This window comes from Canis lupus, chromosome 10 (assembly GCF_011100685.1).
Source record: "Canis lupus familiaris isolate Mischka breed German Shepherd chromosome 10, alternate assembly UU_Cfam_GSD_1.0, whole genome shotgun sequence".
Taxonomy (NCBI): domain Eukaryota; kingdom Metazoa; phylum Chordata; class Mammalia; order Carnivora; family Canidae; genus Canis; species Canis lupus.
The window spans coordinates 52,949,191-52,967,486 of NC_049231.1; the positions used below are offsets into that span (position 1 = coordinate 52,949,191).

Below are 18,296 nucleotides of genomic sequence, written 5' to 3' on the forward strand. Positions count from 1 at the left end.
TTAATCTCTACATACAGATAGCACAGCCACCTAGGGAATTAATTATTTGCTTTGTGCACACCTTATGATCATGTCTCTTAAAAGAATTCCCAAAGCAATTCTTTGTGCAGGTCTACTGCTATTCTGTTTTTCAGAGCCTAACGTGTTCTGTAAGGTTGTCAGAAAAAAAGGGGAAAAAAAAGTCCGTCGTATCTTTGTTTAGACAGAGAGGCAAATGAATAAAACAGAAAGGAAAGGTACAGGAAAGAACAGTTTAAGTATGGATACAAGTTAGTCCTGTCTTTGATTTTGTATCTGCCTCTGGCCAATGGCAAACCAACTAAACGGTATCCATATTTTTCTCAGAAATACTGTATTAAATATATTAGTATGTCCTGGAAAAAGAAAATACTATAAAGCTCAGAAAAAATGATGTTTATAAGTACACATATTTCCTCAAACAAAAAAGGAAACATTTGTTACAATAATGCCTTAATTTTCAAATGGTCCATTTACATCGTAGATGGTCTCAAAATTGAAAATGAAAACCAATAAGAAAGGCACCTGAGTGGTTCAGTCCATTAAGGATCCGACTCTTGATTTCAGCCCAGTTTATGATCTCATACAGCATTGTGAGATGAAGCCCTGTGATGGATGATCTCAGGGGGTCTACTTCTCTCTCTCTCTCTCTCTCTCTCTCTCTGCTCCTCCCCCTGCTCATTCACACACATGCCTGTGAGCTCGCTGTCTCAAATAAATAAATAAATCTTTTAAAAAAAGCAATAAGAATATCAACACTTTAACTTCTCTGCAAGAATGAAGGTCCTTATATGCTTTGGGAGGGTACCTGTTAGACTATTTTCCTATCTAAACAGCCACAGCAGTGGTTCAATATGGTATGTGATTAATTACAACAAATCAAGATACATTTATCTAATGCCCAAAGCATGAGACATTATAGGAAAAAGGAGAAAAACTTATATACTGGATATATAATAGCCATATCTAGGGCGAATCAGATTAGGAGTAATAGTCATATAAATAATATTTACATTTAAGAGCACTTACTCAAAATCTGTTTTGCTCTGTCACTTCATTTAATAGACATTAAATAATGTCAATTCTAAAAAGACAGAGATCCACAGGCAGATATGATAGAAAACTTAAGATAGAGTTGGCATTTAAAAATGAGTTGGGTGTGAATAGAAAAGAGAGAAGAGGGGACGCTTGGGTGGCTCAGTGGTTGGGTGCCTCCCTTCATCCCAGGGTGTGATCCTGGAGTCCTGGGATCAAGTCCTGCATCGGGCTCCCTGCAGGGAGCCTGCTTCTCTCTCTGCCTATGTCTCTGTCTCTCTCTCTGTGTCTCTCATGAATAAATAAATAAAATCTTTTAAAAGAGAGAGAAGAGAATTATGACTGAAAACTAAATTGGGTCTTTTTTTTGAAGGTTTTATTTATTTTTTTTAAAGATTTTAGTCATTCATGAGAGATACACAGAGAAAGGCAGAGGCATAGGCAGAAGTTGAGAAGCAGGCTCTTTGCAGAAAGCCTGATGCAGGACTTGATACCCAGACTGGGGATCATGCCCTGAGGCAAAGGCAGATGCTCAACTGCTGAACCACCCACCCAGGTGTCCCTGTTTTTAAGATTTTATTTATTTATTGAGAGAGAGCAAGGAGGGGTGGGGAGAGGAGGCAGAGGGAGAAGTAGGCTCCCCAGTGAGCAGGGAACCCAGTGCAGGGCTCAATCCTGGGCCCCCAGGATTATGACCTGGGCCGAAGGCAGATGCTTAACTAACTGAGCCACCCAGGTGCCCTGGTCTTTATTTTCATAAGCATAAACCTCACTAATTACTTATGGACACAAATTTCTTATTAGCCTTAGTACTCCACCAAGCAGCAACCTGATGAGCATTTACTGAATTAAGCAATGGGGAGGATCTGTCCTTCTGTATCTATCTTCATCATTAACACGATACTTTACAAAACAGCTGGGGAGTTCAGGGCATCGCCCATGGCTGTAGAATATAATTATGCTCACAGACTCAGGGAGGCAACCCCTTCACTTAAGGTTCATTAGCCTGAGTTCCAAAGATCCCAGGAGGTGATTCCTTCCTACTCTGAATCCCCACAGCACATATCACCCAGACACTGTCTGTAGCAAACTTTAGCACTTCTGAAAGCCTGTTAGCTCTTTGTCTTCCAATTGGATCGTGTTATCTCTGTTTTACCTCTCAATTAAACCCCAAAGCTCCTTGCAGATAGGAACTATGTCATCAGGATTCTTTATCTAGGACACATAGCTTCTAGCAAAATACTTGGCATTGGGTAGGTGCATAATCAATGTTTGCTTTGTGCCTCCAACTTGCAAATGCTGCTGCATATTTATGTTAAAGAAATGATGGCATATGTCTGGATTTTATTTTTTTTATTTTTTAAAGATTTATCTATTCATGAGAGACACAGACTGACAGAGAGGCAGAGACACAGGCAGAGGGAGAAGCAGGCTCTCTGCAGGGAGCCCAACTCGGACTTGATCCAGGATTCCGGGATCATGATCTGAGCTGAAGGCAGGTGCCCAACCACTGAGCCACCCAGGCGTCCCACATGTGCCTGGATTTTAAATGGTGGCACTGGAGCAGATGAATAACACTGAGCAGGCCATGTAACTTTTAACGGTTTCTATTAGATAAAGGTTGCTCATTTTGGTAATTGTGGCATTTTTGATTTGGAAAACCTAGCAGAAGGTCATCTAGTCTGGACTCCTTGCTTTATACATGAAACAGGCTAAGAAAGAAAGGAAGGAATTTGCTTAAGATCACAACTAACCTTGTACCAAAAGGAAAGAAACTAATAATTGTGGGCTTATCATATAGTAGACAAGTTTATTGCAATGCATGAAGGGGGCACCAGATGTGGGTCACATGACCTCCTGGTATTTCAGCTGACAAGGCAACTTGTTATTCTGTAAGAGTCATCACAGGTGTGGAAAACTGTCTACTCCTTTGTTCTCTTTTGCTGTACTATTTCCTCTAGATATCCAGCAAAATATTTGTATTTTTCTCTATAAAAAAGGAAAGAAAACATGTGCTGGGTAGCATGAACTGCTCTATATAATTTAATAATGAAGTGTTTGACATAAACAAGGAAAAAAAAATAAGAGACAAAAGGAAAAACAGACGTTTAAATATAGAGAACAAACTGGTGGTTGCCAGAAGGGGAGTGGGTGAGGGGATGCGTGGAATTGGCAAAGGGGAGTAAGAGTATAGTTATTGTGGTGTGCGCTGAGTGATGTATAGAATTGCTAAATCATTATATTGTACACCTGAAACTAATATAGCACTGTATGCTAATTATACTTGAATTGAAAAGATAAAAGTGTTTTTTTTTTTAAGTGACATGCTTGAATTTGTTGTTCCCCAAAGATATTCCAAAGAAACCTTCTGTTTATCTAAAATACAGAAAATAATGAAATTCTCTATCACCTTCCCCTCTAGCTCTTGATTTTCTCCCCTGGACCATGAAGTCATTGAATATTCACTATCTATCCCCCATCCTTCTTCCTCTCTTCTCCTTACCTTTATTTCTTCTTCTCAAATTCTTTAAATTGGTGTGTATTCTACTTAAACTACTTGGTCTTATCACATTCTCTCCCCCCTCAGGCTCCTTCTTTTTTTCTCATCTTGGACTTTGCATCACGTGCTTTCCCTTGGAAACTTTTGCTCTATTTGTCTTGTCAGCACAATCTAATGAATACAATGCTTGACTAAGAATAAGACACGGATTGTATTGCTCTCTCCCTATGTCTAGCAGTATGGATGTGCATATCAGTTCAGTTTCCTTTTTGGTTTTATCTCTCAATAAAGTGATAAGTTATTGTTTTCACTTAGTCTCCTTCAAATACATTTACTTCTATTTTTTAAAAAGAGAGATATGAAACATGGTAACTATATCTAGCTGCCAATAATGGAAGAGATCACAATTAAATTGAAATAATGATGACAAATGATGGTTTCCTTTTCCTTTGAAGCAAATTCTATTAGGCTGACTTCAGAGTCAAAATATAGCAGTGATTATATGAGGGACAAAAAGAACACATTTGGGATTATAGCCGTAAGAGGTGAAGTGCCTCTGGATCAAAATCTTAGGAAGGACTTTAGATTTATTACAATACAGATGTTTTAATGTTCTAGTATAAATGCCCTTTCTTGCCCATCACTCATCTGATTCAGTTGCTGGTTCCAAAGAGTTGAAAGGTCATTTTAAACACAGAGTGTTTTAGTAAATGAAGGCAACTCTAAGATCCTTGAGCTCTCTTCAGGAAGCAGAGGGTGCCTTCTCCTGAGGTCAATGTTCTTAGCATCAGCCTGACAGGAGCTGCCAAGGTGCATTTCAGTGCAAAATGTGTCCAGCCCTTGTATTTGAGTTTTACTTACTTATTTTAAAATTCTCGTTTAAAATATTTATTAAACCATAAAAATGTCCAAGCACATTGAATATAAAAACAAATATAAAATGGCATGTGCTCTCTCTTCCAACTTTGTATTTAAACATGATTGCATCTATGTATTTACGTGTTTTCATTTTTACAACACTAAAAAGGAATCTGTCCAAACAATAACAATTATATCTAGAAAAAAAGTATATCTGGACAATGGAATTATGGGTGATTCTAATTTTCTTTTTTTTAACTGCACTATATTTCTCATATAGTCATAAATATATTAACTTATATTATTTATAACTATGGGAAAATCAAACATGTATCCACACTTTTCCTTTAAAGAAAGATACTCTGTCTGCACCTGCCAAAGACCTGCTGTTCTGTCAACCAGTTCTTAAATTTCCTAATGAGATTTGAATTAGTGAACTTTTAAAACTGCAAATTTGAATTAATGTATTTTGAAAAATAACTCTTAGCATGTGGGAACGAGAGTTTCTGCCAAAATGGAGTTTAACAACACTTAAGCAGTGGGAAAGGTCCAATTTGGGGGAAAAACAAAACAAAACAAAATAAAAACAAAAACAAAAACCCACATTTGCCCATTAAATCTCTCTTGTCATTCTTTCTTTTCTTTTTCTCCCCACAAAGAGTTTACAGAGGTAGATATCAAACTTTGTTCTTTGGACATACAAGAGGTAAAATCTTAAAAAAAAAAATCAATCTGCAGGATGATTAAAAATCTTTCATTTTTTACTCAAGTTTCATAGAACATCCCCCTTTTACACTGAGGGGTTCAATATACCCTACCCCCAAATTTGGCAACATGGCACAGCAAATATCTTAAACTGAAGGAGTCCAAGAAAATAGAAAAAGGAGATGGTCACTCAGGAAGGTCCTCCCCCTCTTTGCCCTTCTTTCCTGAAACAGGTCATAAAAGACCCATGTGAAAGGTCCTGTCCCTGTGTCAGAGGAAAGGATGATACTTTTATCACCAGTTGTAATTGAAAAACTTCAATGTTCCATCTACAGAGGGAAAAACCAGTTCTTCCCTAATGTGGGTTTTTATCCCTGCGAGTATCTTCTTTACTACTTCCATAAAACACTTCATTTAGAGTCACCAAACATGTAAAGGTTTTTCCCCAAACCAAGCCATTCTCTGAAGCACCAACTGGGTGTCCTATAATTTAATTCAATTCTGACATTATCTATCCAAACAGAGCATCTGTCCCAGAAGACTGCTCCACCCATCTCATGTCAAGTGCTAATCACAAGCCCAGGTTGCTATCTGGACTTATGACCAACTAGCTATAAATCAGAGGTTCCCTTGACCTCCTCCTCAGGTTCTATTAATTTGCTAGAGGGGCTCTCTGAACTCAGGGAAAAACTTTGCTTGGCATTCTACTAAAAGATATGATATGGATGAATGTCCAGACGGAGAAGATATACAGGGCGAGGGATGTGGGAATGGTCCAGAGCTTCCATGTCCTCTCTAGATGGGCTACTCTACATTACCTCTATATATGCACCAACCTAGAAGTTCTCTGAACCCTGGACTCTTGGGTTTTTATGCAGGCTTCATCACATAGGCATGATCAATCATGAACTCCATATTCAGCTTTTCTCAGGAAAATTGGGGGCAGAGGGAACAGAAAATCCCAGGTTTCTAATTATGACTTGGTCTCTCTGTGAGCCATTCAGAAGCCCATCCAGAGTTGTCTCATTAGGACAAAAAACATTTCTATCACTTAGGTAATTACAAGGGTTTCAGGAGTCTGATGTCAGGAATAAAAATCAAAGACCAATATTAGAAAAAGAAGTGTTCCTAGTGTTCTTATCATTTAAGAAATAAGAAATTTAGGACCTCTGTGCTATGAACCAGGGGCAGGGACCAATATATATTCTCTATTATCTTTCATCACAGAAGGGGGATTTGGGATTGAGAAATTTTATTTGCCTGTCTAAATGGGACTCTAAGCAATACTCAGTGAAAGAAAAACTGATAATTGTTTCATTCCTGTCTTTCATCCCCAACATTCCAGTGGCCACTCAAAATGACGATTTTTCTAATGATGCAGTATAACTAGGGGATATTTTAAGGGTAGCTATTTTCATAGAATTCTATTATCTTTCTTCAGTATTACTTTAAATGGTGCTTTCTTTCTAAACCATCAAGGTGTTAAAATATATTAGGACAAGTTGAAACCCAATGAGAACAAGGGATACATTTTAACAAGATTTTTAGGTCACTGTCCTGCAAACACAACTCAAGCTCTATTTTTTGTTACATGGACAGATTTCAACATATTTATAGATGAGTAGAGAAACCTATTCACAAGTGTTGCATTTATTTTAAATTAATTTATCAGAATTATTTAAATGACAATTTGGCATTGCAAAAAATAATTAAAATGTGGATGTTCTGATAAAAGATGGTAGAATGATCATACCTTTTGCCCATTTTTTCCTCCCAACCAATTGATATTTTTTAAAGACAAGAAGAGGGGAATCCCTGGGTGGCTCAGCAGTTTGGCGTCTGCCTTTGGCTCAGGGCGTGATCCTGGAATCCTCAGATCTAGTCCCGCATTGGGCTCCCTGCATGGAGCCTGCTTCTCCCTCTGCCTGTGTCTCTGCCTCTCTCTGTCTCTCTCTCTCTCTCTCTCTCTCTGTGAGTTCTCTCATGAATAAATAAATAAAATCTTTTAAAAAATAAAATAAATTAAAAAATAAAATAAAAATAAAGACAAGAAGAATGGAGGGGGAGAAATATCGGTAAAACTAGGAAGCAACCAACTTATGAAGATGTGCTTCCAATTGCACTAAAATTAGAACTAGATAAAGGACAAAGCTACTAGGTTAGATGTAGTTCTGTGGGCAATGGGCAGTGCAGTCTGAGCCCCTCAGAGGTAAGTCACATGACCCCAGGAACCAAAGTGCTCAGGAGGAGAGAGATGGGTGTCAGAACAATTTACAGGAGAGTCACTGAACTGAGGAGGCATGTCTGAATCGGGAAACATACAGGATCATCCTTTTGCACAAAAGAGACTACAAGTTCAACAATGTGATGGGGAAAAGTAGATAATAAAAACTTCCACTTTGGTCAGCTGAAGAGACCTAAATATTACCACCACAGATAAGCCCTGTGACATCAGCAGTTCACTGTGAACCTGCTAAATAACTGCTCCTGGGAGCAGAGACAGCCATGGGGACAGGCACGCTCATAAAGACAGGTAATGAGACCAAAGATGGGTAGGAAGCCAACAGCTTCCTCAGTCGTCCCTCCCTGAATTTCCCCCATGCTATCATTCAATAAAATGTGGCCCTGAAAACAACATTCCCCAGTGAAATATTAGAGAGGGAAAAAAGCAGTCAATCAATATGACAAAAAAAGGCAAATGAAGAATAAACACCAGGAAAAAAAAAACCCTGCACAATTTAGTTAAAAACTATGGACACTCAAGTCTCCGTGAAATCAAAAGAAAATATGGACTCTCTGAAACGGGGCTGAAAGAAAAAAATGAAGGAAATAAAAATAGGCTAGAAGAGAGCAGGGAAAAAAAAAAAGAGCAAATGAAACTGACAAATCAAAGCCTCTTTAGAAGTTAATTCTTCCATTTAGAATGGGGGGATCAATAGAATCTAAAGGTGATAGTCACCAATAAAGGGAATAGCCATGGTGTCTTCAAAAGATACTAGACAAAATAAGCGCTGATTCTTTAAACCAAGAATACCAACTCATTTGTTCTGTTCCTTTGGAGGTCTTAAATAATTGAGAGTGAAGCTACTGGACAACAATGTTACCTTTCACAATGAATTGCCAAATTTAGATGTCAGAGTGATGGTTCAAGAAAAATCTAACTCTGTAGACATGGACTAAGTCAAAATTTAAAAACAGGCCTTGATGCAATAGATTTTCTCTTTGTATGTTTAACTCAGCATAGAAGTATGGCACGTGTTATGGAATTGATGCCAACTAGCTTAGAAGCCTTCATATGTTTTGAATGACAAGGTATTGACCATGGTTTCTACAAAATAGTCTGAACAAAATACAAACAGATTCTTTAAACATTAAGAATATCATCACTCCATTTGTTCTGTTCCTTTAGAGGTCCTAAATAATTGGAAGTGCAGCTACTGGACAACAATGTTATCTTTTACGATGAACTACCAAATTTAGATGTCAGAGTGACAGCTGAAGAAAATTGCCTGGACGGAAAATAAATGAACAGCCACAAAGTAAACCACATCTACTTGCCTAAGCCTTGTGTTATTAACTAGAAGGATGATTATTACAGCAAGAAGCTATAGCTTATAAAAATTCTATGAAAATCAATGAAGATTTGCAGACTGTAACTTCGACAAAGATTTGATTTGTCAAATATTAGTCTAACTTGCTTTATTTAGCACATGCGTTGGATTTCTAAAAATAGCAAAGACAAATATATTGACATCCAAATGCTGTATTTTTAAAAATCTTTTTTTTAAAGATTTTATTTCTTTATTTTTTATTTATTTATGATAGTCACAGAGAGAGAGAGAGAGGCAGAGACATAGGCAGAGGGAGAAGCAGGCTCCATGCACCGGGAGCCCTACGTGGGATTCGATCCTGGGTCTCCAGGATCGCGCCCTGAGCCAAAGGCAGGCGCCAAACCGCTGCGCCACCCAGGGATCCCTAAATGCTGTATTTTTAAAAATCTTTTTCAATACCCAAAGTTTCAGACTGAAAATATTTCTATATATGGCTGGTGGTCCCTCAGAATAGCATTTAGAACATTATCATCTCTGCAGTGACCTTTATGCAAAGGATTGGGTTCCTCACCCAAACTTCTTTCCCTAATATGTTAACACTTCATTATGCCAGTTAATTGTTTATTCATTGAGTCCCTTCTAACGGATTAATGTGTCTAATTACTACCCCATCTTCGTGAAATTCACTCCTTAAATTTACGTAAGTTACGGAATCCTTCTTTGCTCCAAATAAAGCTCGTTTAAATTTAAAAGAAAACTGGTATAGATGCAGCAGGACAGAAGAAAAGGACTGACTTTCAAGATGATTCAGGACAGTAGAAACAAGCAGGAAAACGGAGTGGTGAAACCATCTTTAGAAGTAAAGTAATCTAAAATAAAATAAAATAAAATAAAATAAAATAAAATAAAATAAAATAAAATAAAATAAAATAAAAAGAAGTGAAGTAATCTAAGATAAAAGCAATAGTCCAACATAAAAAAAAATAAAAAAGAAAAGAAAACTGGATAATCCTAGCCTCTTGGGTAGCTAGTTGTTAAAGGAATGTATCACATATCAAAAATGAATTTGCTGTATAACTAGTAGTGTCAAAGGCCATGTGTATTTAATGTGCCATGCATACTACAAAATGAACCACTCAAACCACTGTACTTCATGACACTAAGGATCCTATTAGAGCTTAGTACAACCCTGCAAAAAGCCAACAATCTACAATTTTACTGGCCAGTTTAAATCAGAAGACTAAAGGGCAAAATGGAAATATTTAAAATAAAATGACCCACGTGCTCAAGCCGTGCTTGCTCAACAATAGCAAGGGGAAGCACTCAAAAAGATCAGAAAGAAAAAGGTTCCCTGATGTCTCTTGATTTTAAGAAAGTAGTATACATCAGCAGCTCAATTTTTATACCCTTGTAGACAATCCTTCACCTTATGAAAAACACACAGCTGGTTTTTTAAAATACGTAAGTAAGCAAATAAATAAGGCTAACACTTGTATTCAAAAGATACATGTAACTAAGGAGTTACATGGAAACAAAGCCTGCTATTAAGAATTCTGACTCTTCCTCAACTGGAAAAATTTGGAACGGAAGACTCAATCTTGCTGCTTTCTGGCTTTCTTAAGAGTTTAAGAAACTCATATTGTTTGGCCCACAAGAGCCCAAAAGGCTCTGAGATTTCTTTTCTTTCTTTTCTTTTCTTTTTTCTTTTCTTTTCTTTTCTTCTTTTCTTTTCTTTCTTTTCTTTTCTTTTTTCTTTCTTTTATTTTATTTTTTTTAAGTGAGGAGCTTACAAAAATACAGTATCTAAGCCTTATTTGTTTTGAACACCAAGCTCGAACAAGAAGTTAACAAAAATACTTTATTTTAGAAGGATCCCGTCATGACAGATCAGAGCTGGACTGCTTTTGTAGCACACCCACTAAAACACAAAGTGCCTTTAAGGTCAGAGTGTTGTGTATCCACTTACACAACTCCAAAATAAAGATTTCTGGGTGGAGGTTTCAGGGGATGCTTTCGTCTGTTTTTCTTTAAGTTTTTGATGCAACCTTCAACTTGATTCACATCCTTCTATATAATCTACCATTATCAGAAACATTTATTTAACACACTGTTAGGGAAAACAAAAATAAAACCACAATGTGCTGGGTGGCAGCTAAAATATTAGCATTCTCTCTTTTTGGCTTGTAAACAATAGAAGTTTATTTCTCAGACAGTGGCTATTCTATGGAATATATCACATGACTCAAAATACCAAGTAGCATTAGAATCATACACATGGGCCATGGATAGCACCTCCTGTAAAAAAAAAAAAACGTCTTAAATGTACCATTTATAAGGTGATGTTCAATGAGAGTGTGGGGAAATATGACCAGATACAAATAAGTAGTATTACCAAGCCTTCTTGGAGTAATTCTAATAAGAAATTATTTAAAATACAAAAGAACTTAGTGATGGCTCACCAGCCTGACTAAACATTAAAAGAATCTAGAAGTAGTGTTTTCGTTACGGAGTGTACTCATGAACTAATAATTCCTAAAATTAAAAATGTAATGTTTATCCAATTATGTCACAAGCCATTCATCCACCCTTTTTACCAAGTTCAAGTTTCTCTGACCTTATTCTACACTTCAAGATTTAAAAGAACATGTGTTCAAAGAAACAGCCTAATATCTGTCGCATCATTTGTCAGTAGCTATCAGCTAACATGTTCCTATTCCCTGGGAACCACTCTTCAAATCACTGGCCTGTCCAAAATAGAAATAATGGTGTTGGTATTACTGCTTGTACCTAATCCACCAAATGACACAGCAGTTGCTTGTCAAATGAAATAGCCATCTATAAAAATATGCGAAAATATTGGTCATCAAATTTATATTAACATGGCTCTTAATATTTTGTATTTCGTTAGAAAGTTGACCCAAACTAAACAACAGTTTGAAAGTTATAAAATATATCAATATGATATGCATCTTAATAATTAGCACTCAGCATAGCATGCCAGTAAAATTCTTTGACTGTAGTAGAGAAATATTCAAAACGAGGAGGTCAAAGAAATACTCAAATATTCAAAATATTAGATACTCTTATTATTAGTGATAAAAATGCGCTTCTAGTTCCTGCCCTAAAGAAGGAAGTGAAGAGGTCTCTTTCTACAAACTAAGAGCTTAAAGATAAACTGTACTAAAAAGAACCAAAAATATTGTTTGTATTTGATCTCCTTTTCCATTCAAAGTTAAGCTCTTTTTGTTGTGTGCTCTAGGATCATGATAACTATTAAGAATTATTGTTGGTTGGGTAAGTTATTAAAAGATCATGATTCATTATTAATCTATGTGAATCATATGAAATAACTTTATTTAAGCTTTTTAAGTAAATCAAACTGAAAATGTGTTCTGACATTTTATAAAAGATGCCTTAAATAGTAATTGTTTATAGACTACTTTGAAAGATAAAATATTTGCTTTATAGCTATTATTATTGACAATGTGGCAAGGACCATTTTTAAATTAGTAAAGATAATAAAACACTAAGTGATTTATAAATTACTACAGAAAACAGAAAAGTTAAAGCGAACATAGGTTGAAAACATTATCTCAAGAGATTAATTTTAAAATAATTTAAAATTGCAGTCACACTAAGCCACTTACTCTTAACTTTATATGTTATTTTATCTTGAAAATCTAATTCAGGTTTCTCTCCTGTTTAAAAAAAAAATGCACTCTATAGAAAAGCTAAGCTTACAAAGCAGATACATTAGAAGCCAATTATTCACATTGCAAAATGCATTATTACTTTACAAAATGATCCTTAATAAAATTGCTTTTAATCAATAAGTTTTCAAGTTGTAAATCTCCTGAGATTTTTCTGAGGCTGCCGCTTATCAAGAGCATATTAATCACATGGCCATGTGGCATGAATCATGATGAACCAACCTTAGCCTTTGGAAGTCTAACAGTCTGGAGTTGAAAGTGCAGGTCTCCTCTGCTTAGCCATGTAATCTCAAACCATACTTAACCTGCTGGAACCTCAATCTCCTCATCTATAAAATGGAAATAATAAATACCTTCCTCTGAAGAACACTATGACAATATGGTAGGACAACCAATGACAAATATGGTAGGTAATTGATAAGTGGCGACTCCTCTGTTAACATCAAATTGCAAACAATACCATAACTCACACTCTCTGAGACACATTAATTAGTAGTTTGGGATCTCTAACTCACTATTCTCCTAAATCCAAAGAGGACACAGGATGCTCTTACAGAGCTTTCCTCAGGAAATACTATATTTATAAGGAAGTGGGTTTTCTATTTGGTTGTTGGTTTGCTTTTTGTTTGTTTAGTTTTGTTTGTTTATAAAATATTTTATTTATTTATTTGAGAGGGAATGAGAGGGCAAGAGAGAAAGAGCATGAGCAGGGGAGGGATAGAGGAAGAAGTACACCTCTCCTGGCAGGGGACCAGAAGCAGGATTTCATCCGGGACTCTGGGATCATGACCTGAGAGGAAGGCAGATGCTCAACTGACTGAGCCACCCAGGTGTCCTATTTTGTTTTCAAGTACTGGAGATTTAGAATACATTTGGAACAGGGATAAGTTCAAGTTAAAAAAATATATATTTCGGGGGTCATGCTATGGAGAGGCCAAGGTAAATTGCATTTTTATTATTTTGTATTAAAAATCCAAAATCAGGGCAGCCTGGGTGGCTCAGTCAGTTGAGCCTAGGAATCTTGGTTTCAGCTCAGGTCATGATCTCCCAGGGGGTCACTGAGCTGGAGTCCCAGGTCTGGCTCTGAGCTTGGTGGGAAGACTGCTTGAGATTCTCTCTCTCTGCCCCTCTCCACCTTGTGTGCTCACACACTCTCTGAAATAAAGATATCTTTAAAAATAAATCCAAAATGGTAAAGCAACAATATAAAAACCTTGTTTCTGTTTCTTGGTGAGTAAAAATGAGTCTGTTTACATTTAAACTCTGTGTTTTTATAATCAGAGTAAAGTTACTTTTTTTTTTTTTAATGGGACTATGGAGGATCAAATGAGAGAATACACAGGAAAGTACCTAATGAATTGATAAGTTTCATATAAATATTGGATCCTCTTATTACTAGTGATAAAAATGTACTCCTGGTCCCTGCCCTAAAAAAGGCAGTGACTACTTCCACAAACCAGGAGTTTAAAGATAAACTGTTTCCAAATAACCCAAGAATTTAGATACATAAGGAAAAAATGAGTTCTATTTATCCCGAGGAGCACTGAGTCAGATATACAACTGTTGAATCACTGTACGCACACCTGAGACTAATTAACATTATACGTTAATTATACTGGAATTTTAAAAATAAGTAAATAAATAATAAATAAATAAACAAAGCACCCTTCAAAAAAGAAAAAAAATGTTTTTAAAAACATGTTTTTAAAAAATTATATTAAAAATAAGAGATCTGACTCTAATTCATTAGGTGATACACTCTTAGAACTTGGATTTACACCAATATCTAAAACTTTCAGTGTTTAAATAATAAAACAAAAGTGGTTTCTATTAGCAGAATAAAACCCAAATTCTTTCTTAAATATCTTTAAAATAAACATATCAATTAAGCAGAGTTTTAATTTCTGTTTGGCCTAAAGAAAAATATGCATTACTATTGAGAAACGGATTCCCCTTCTATCATAAAACTATTTATGCAAAGCAAAGCTCTATTTCATAACTGAGGTAAGAGGCATTGATATATTTAATCAAAATGTTTTGAGTTATTATTTTCTTTTAGTTTTATGGTCTTCTCCATCCATGTTTTATTTCATTTTATTTTTTTTTAAAGATTTTATTTATATATTCATGAGAGACACAGAGAGAGAGAAGCATTGTAGAGAGCCCAATGTGGGACTGGATCCTGGGACTCCAGGATCACGCCCTGGGCCAAAGGCAGACGCTCAACCGCTGAGCCACCCAGGCATCCCACCATCCATGTTTCATACTCACATTTTTGGAGCATTAAGTGAGAAGTGGGAAGCAGAATATGTTACTGGAAAGACAGGCAGAACCTATGTCATAAAGAGCTGTTAGCCCCACTAAGGATTCTGAAATGTAGGACTTAAGTGATGGGAATCTATACTAAGTAGTTTTAAGCCAAGGAGGGAAACAGTTATATTTAATTTTAAGCACGTCACTCAGGTAGCAAAGTACAGTATTTTTAAGTCATTCATCATAGCCTCATACTAAGATATCATCTGAAGTTTGGAATAAATGGTGTAATTTTGTTTTGTTTTTTTTAATTTTATTTATTTATTCATGAGAATATACAGAGAGGAGAGAGAAGCAGAGACACAGGCAGAGGGAGATGCAGGCTCCATGCAGGGAGCCTGATGTGGGACTCGATCCTGGGTCTCCAGGATCACACCCTGGGCTGAAGGCGGCTCTAAACCGCTGAGCCACCGGGGCTGCCCAATGGTGTAATTTTGCATATTGTTTACTTTCTACTTTTATATTGTTATTTCCTTTCATAATGTGACGTTAGCTGAATTCTTTGACAACATGAATTCCAAGTAAAATCCAAGTTAACATTTCTTCTACTGTTTGATGACCAACTGGAGCAATAAAATTAATTTGGAGTAGGTTAGACCAACAGAGAGACACATATTTTAACTATCAGAAATTCATCAATAACAGCACTATCACCCTCATCTCACTCTGAAGACAAAGAGTAACTAAATCAACATCTTCTTTGGCTCAAATTAAGCAAAAAAAGGCCTCTTTCACCACAGATACTTGTTTAAGCTCTGGGTCGTGGATAACTTATCTGTATCAGAATAACACAAAACTCACCTATCCTTATTTTTTGAGAACTATAAGCTGTGTTAGGCAAGAGACAAGCAGTATGTGCCTTCTTACCTGTTGCCTCCACTCCACAGCCTCCTGGGCTGCCTACCACACAGGAAGGAAGGAATGAATAAAAATAGCAAAGAAATGTCAAATGAGATCATGAATGTGGGACCCCTCTGTAGACTGCAAAGTATGGGACAAATGTTAGTGATTGTTGTTTTTGTTTTGTCTATTCTATAAATAATCTCTAACTTGTTTCAAATACCCAGCTTTTAGGATACTCTAAAAAGAAAATGTTTTTTCTTCGACAACAAAAAAGCAACTATCCCTCAAGATTCATTTAAGTATTTTGATGGAAATGATAAAGGGATAAGCAAGAGTACTCAAGCTTTAGTCTGTTTGTAATCTGAAACACTTTTCTTGTAAAAAATACAAAATGCACTTGCCAAAATGAATCAATAACTTCCTTTTCTGGTGCAGAATTTTAAAACTTTAATTTGAACAAGGAAGCTGAACTTAACATTGGATGTCCTTTATGAAGACTGAAGGATGCGCTGACACAATCTCTACCTAATAATTTGCCAGTTACTCCTTAAACAGAAGGATATCTGGTGTCCTATATGTGTGTGTGTGTGTGATTATTTGTCTTTACTTACAGTTTTTTTTTCCTTTCTGCAATACATAACTGCTATATATTTGAGTCTAGAACCAGAGCTTATGATTTAATGTTTGCTCTCCCTTGTAATACCTAGCATTTCTGTCCAAATACCTCAACAGATATTACTATTAACAGGGCCTGTCTCTTTACCTAGTCTCATCAGAAACTCCAGGCTTGTTGTCCTCAAGGCTGGATTTGGATAACTCTAAGCAAATGCCTTCAGCTTTCCCTTCGTCCTTCCCTCCCTCTTGCTCTACCTTTACTTTGCTTCTCTCTCTCTCTCTTTCTCTCTCCTTGTTCTACTTCTGATCAGAGTAAAGTTTCTTGAGAGAAGTGTTTTCTATCCTTTCCTCCGTGCCCCCACCCCAAAAACCCAACCATAAGGGATGGTTATAAGTGGTATGTTGAACTTTCACTACATATGCAAAACTGAGAGAGTGTTTTCCCCTGGAAATTACAGTGATCATTTGACACAGTTCTCATGAAGTGACCTTTGAGGATTCTCAGCTATTGATGAAGGATGACAATAACAATTCAGTCTCTTAAAACAGTTCTGTGTTCCCATGCCCCAAGGCCCATGCCTGCACTATCCCATCAGCTTGGACTTTCTCTCCCTTCCTTGCCTAATGAACTCCCATTTATCCAGCATTTCACACTTCAAACTGGACGCTCCTCTATGGAAGCCTTTGCTGGCATCCCCCATGAGACAGAGTCTTCTATTAGGTAAGTTTACAGCATCCTAAGTTCTTCTTTGACCCTTAGGATGATTTTAAAATTGCTACAGGGATGCATGGGTGGCTCAGCAGTTGAGCTTCGCCTTTGGCTCAGCGTGTGATCCTGGAGTCCCAGGATTGAGTCCCACATCGGGCCTCCTGCATGGAGCCTGCTTCTCCCTCTGTCTATGTCTCTGTGTGTGTGTGTGTGTCTCTCATGAATAAATAAAATATTTTTAAAAAATAAAATAAAAATAAAATTGCTCCATATTTTGAATTTTTTAATAATAATGACTATCTCCCACAATGAGTGTACATTCCATAAGAGCAAAGACTATCTTTTGTTTCCCAACATATCCCCATCACCTAGGAGAGAGCCTACCACAGAACAGATTGCAGTTTGTCACTAAACTGTAGTTGGTCAATGCTTTCTCTCCACTCAGTTCTTACCCACAACAGAATTCTAGCCTCCTGCTTTACCTAACACTCCTCCTTCCACTCAACATAGGAAAATCTGCAGGATGAGGTAGGAGATTGTTGTTTTATATAATATTTGATATTTTAAAACCAAGCAAAAGATAAGTTTTTTAATTCTAAAAAAAGCAGGTAGTAATTTAAGTTTCCCATACGCATAAAAAATCTTTGAGCCACCCGGGCTGCCCTTCAGAAATAATTTCATGAAACTTCACCTTATGAAATATTTCTATAAATTTGACGTTCATTTTACTTGCATCTACTTCCTAAAGCATTATGTATTTTTAAGTTCTTCACTTACAGGAAGACCCATATAAAAAGAATTTCAAAGATACCCACATAGCTCACCTTTCAGTAAACAATAGCAATTGAAATAGCTTGAAAAAATAGCAATAGTACTGCATGATAAAATGAAAAACTCTGAAATTGCAACTGCTATGAAAAGTAACATAGAAAATTTTAACCAAAAGCTACCTAAGCAAAGGTATATTTCCAATAGAGAATACATGTAAAACAGTTAACCAGCGATCTAGAAGGAATCAACCAGATAACATAGCATACCCTAATGTATAAATATACCATGAAATTTATTCAAAGGGGTAGAAGATGAAGTGATAAACCAGAAGTCCCAGCCAAACAACCAAACCAAACAAAACAGAAAATTAGAAGAATCTCTTACATCTCATTGTTATCTCTGTGAATACATTACAAAATCCTGAGAAAAAGTGATTGCTCTATAATTGAAAAGATACTTCAAAGGGTTCCTATAAATATATATGAATTCACATTATCTCAGAAAAAGTATTAAGATAAAATTAGAGTTTGAAATTCAGTGTTCTTTTGATAATTGGGAAATTATTTTTAGTCCCTAAGAAATAGCATGGCATTTTGTAACAATCTCATTGCTGCTGCTGCTTCTGCTTCAACCTCTTCTTAACATCATCATCATCATTGCACATTAAC

At 36.3% G+C, this 18,296-nt stretch overlaps 1 protein-coding gene across 1 annotated transcript in view; it reads right to left on the reverse strand.

The window, feature by feature from the left end:
• The window catches only part of NRXN1 (neurexin 1), a 1,110,090-nt gene that overhangs the window by 339,295 nt on the left and 752,499 nt on the right, over positions 1-18,296 (reverse strand).